The sequence below is a fragment of the Coturnix japonica genome, chromosome 1, assembly GCF_001577835.2.
Source record: "Coturnix japonica isolate 7356 chromosome 1, Coturnix japonica 2.1, whole genome shotgun sequence".
NCBI lineage: Eukaryota > Metazoa > Chordata > Aves > Galliformes > Phasianidae > Coturnix > Coturnix japonica.
The window spans coordinates 137,903,131-137,906,678 of record NC_029516.1 but is presented as its reverse complement, the minus strand read 5'-3'; positions in this window follow the sequence as shown (position 1 = coordinate 137,906,678).

The window sequence follows — 3,548 nt, the reverse complement described above, 5'->3', positions numbered from 1 at the left end:
GACTTTGACACACAACTTTTTGAATTTTAAAATAAATCCTTGAAGTATACTGATGATAGGTTTGTCCAACTGGCAATAGTTTTCAAAGAAACTGTCACACAAGAATTCTCTTCATTTCACTTTTATTTTATGTAATCAGCTCCCAATAATTTTGACTCAGTATTATTTAGACATTCATTCAAATACAGAATGTCAACAACTGCACGCACATATCCCATACAAATCTCACCATATTCTTTGAATATCTCCCATTGACTTTTATTTATAATGGGAAAATGCGATACCAATACTTGAATGTCAGCTGTTGTATCTATGTTCTGACTAGAATAGGTACATGAAATTTGACCGGTAACTGATCATTTAAAGATTATTTCAACATCATTTTGATCTTTTGTTTTCCTGAGCAAGGTGGCTGCAGTTGGTAGTGCAGTAAAGTGTCTGTGGTCTCCAAGTCTGGTTGTAAAACTACGTCCTTGCTGAAGACTCAGCATAAATGGAAGCTAGTTAGTGTTAAATGTCTGAGAAGGACCAGGAAATTAATTTACATATTCTAATGTTTTATGTTTTAGAAATAAACATTCAAACCAGAAATAGGTTACCAGAATTTTTCACTGCTGTTTTTATTTCTTTGTTACTTCTTCTGCCATGCACTGAAGAAATGCTTCTGCTTGTGTGGCAGGGTAACAAATACATTTAAGACTTCAATTAGGAGTCATATGGTAGCCAAGGTTGTTTTTATTCTTGTTGTTTTGTTTTGTTTTTGTTTTCAAATATGTAAGAAAAGGAGTGGAAATTATGAAAGTGGAAAATGAATGGCAAATGCATAGCAATTTTAGCAACCAAATATGGTTTAGTCAAACATGATAATGTTCAACTGAACAAGAACTACTAACAAACAAATATAAATCAGTATGTAAGAAACAGAATGTATTTACTTATTTATAGAAAGGAATAAAGTTTTTGTTTGTTTGTTTGTCTGAGAATTTTTTATCAGATCCAACAGAAGTATAGCATGTTTATTATACTGAATTCATACTGTCTCTTTTTGTCTCCAGTATCTTGAAGAATTCACCTCTCTATTATCTGTGCCTGTCACTTTACTGTCTTTGCTTTAATACTCCATAAACACTAGTCTTAAGGTATATGAATTATGCATTCTCTTCATTAATTGTCTTCCTGGATCTCTGGTTCTTCTCTCAAGACAATGGTTAGGAAAATATGTACTGTCTTTCACAAACTTCAGAGATTGTGACATAAGATGAAGTATGGGTACAGAGTTTTCTGATGCAGCATTTTCTATTAAAAATGTCTGCTAAGACATTCATTCTATAAGCAGTGACAATTTAAAAATATTCAACTGATATTTTAGTGAGAATAATGTTTACTGAGGAATGCTATGTGAAACTTTCTCCACCTTCCACTGAACAGAATGTACTGAAGGTGTTGTGTAGCAGTGCAAATTATTTGTCACACTGAATTGCTCATACCTTCTTAAAACAAACTTGTACTGTCTGTGTTTTCACAGTTTTATATTCGTAGATATTTCAAAAGTGACACTGAAAAATACTGAATATAATGATACAATGAAGTTTGTTTCAAAATGTCGGGGTTTTTTGTAGTGCTTTAAACACTGGGGACTTTCTTTCTCTTGCCAGAAGTAAATTGCCTTCTTGATGTGACATCTGAAAGCCAGAAGCCAAAAAAAAAAAAGAAGAGTTGTTTCCCAAAGGCCCAGGAATTTGGGACATTCATAAGAAAGTACGTTTAAACACGTACATGTAAGAAATCTCTACGGTAGGTATCTGTCTCAGCTGTCTGTAGAGAGCACTTCACTTGCACACAAAACTAGCCAAAAACAAAGGGAATTCCTACCATATCTCTATCAAGGGCCATGCTCTAGGAAGCCAAACAAAGGCAGCCCGGGGAGGCTGACCACATGTGCTCAGTGATAGAGGTTGCTATGCAACCTCCGGGGAGAGTTTGTTAGTAACAGACAGACTTTTTGCATAGAATTAGGGTCTTTTTAATTTATATTGTAAATACAGATTGAGTGGAAAGCCTGATAAAACCTCCTAGGTATCTTTGAAATGAATAATGTACACGATAGGTTAAAATTGGTGTCAGTATTGCTGTCTTTCTGTGCTAAAACACAGGTATTAATTCATTTGCAGCACATGAAAACAATGTCAGATGGGATGTTTCCCTTCCTCTCCTTCCCCTGCAGTCTTTGGTTATTAACTGTTCTTGTCCAGTAGCTGAAGCTTTACACTTCTGGCCCTGTGCCACTGAAATCCAGCAGAGCAGCATCATGCCCCGAAACAGGTGTGGGTTTATTCAGCTAGTTGCTTCTGCTCTTATCTGCACTTTTTACAAGAACTTTCCTTCCAAATGCACGCTTTCAATTTCAGATGCACAGATGTGTCATTTCCTTATCAGAAAAAGAACACCTGAGTTTTTGGATATCTTCTAGGTGGTCCTGTGTTTTATATCACAGTGATACAGAAAACATAACATGGAATGAACGTTTCATGTGTCTGTGTAGGAGTACTTTGCAAATACACATCTGACTGTTCTCATACAGTAGAGAAATATCTTCTCAAAGCTGAAAAAAAAAATCCTCTGAGGAAGACTCACCCATGTTTGGATATTTTGGATGAATATTTAATTGTTCAAGTTACTTCACTGTCAAAATAAATCAGTGTTAAGCCTGTGATTAGTCATTTAAAATTACAACCAAATGGAGGCTACCTTCTCAGTTTGGACATGTAGATTAATCAAGAACGTTATCCTCTTGACTGATTATTTCAGTTTTAGAGGCACAATCTCTCATGTCCATCTACATACATTTTTATTGCTGATTTTTAATTCTTAATCATGAGTAGCCATGTATGTACTGTATTACTGACTAAAAGGAGACACTAACTGAATTGTTTTTTCACTGTTGTGTAATGATTTATGAACTAAATATTACCTTGTGCGGTCACTGTAATGCACTGTAGAATTTTCATGCCTACTGACTTCTTGATTAGCTCTGTGTGGACTATGTTTTGATAGAAATTCAGTTAGTTTCTGGGTATTAGAGACATCCACATGGTGCTCACAATAACATTTAGGATTCACACTGCTGCAATCAGAGGTGAAATCAAATGAGAAAGTCTAAGGTTTGTTTCAGATTCATAGCAAACTACAAATAGTTTAGGCAACTGGCTTGACTCCAGGTGTCTTAGAATTCAAATATGAATCCTTGTCAGAACTAGTCACAATGGATCCCTTTATATGAAAGTACGAGGAGAGAAAGAAACACAAGCAAATAGTGATTTCTATGACACAAGTCATCTATCCCAGAATTAATCATTATCTAGCGATACCCTATAATCATAGAATCATAGAATGGCTGTTATTGAAAAGGACATCCAAGATCATCTAGTTTCAGCCCCCCTGCCATGGGCAGGGTTGCCAACCACCGGATCAGGCTGCCCAGATCCACATCCAGCCTGGCCTTGAATGCCTCCAGGGATGGGGCATCCACAGCCACCTTGGGCAACCTG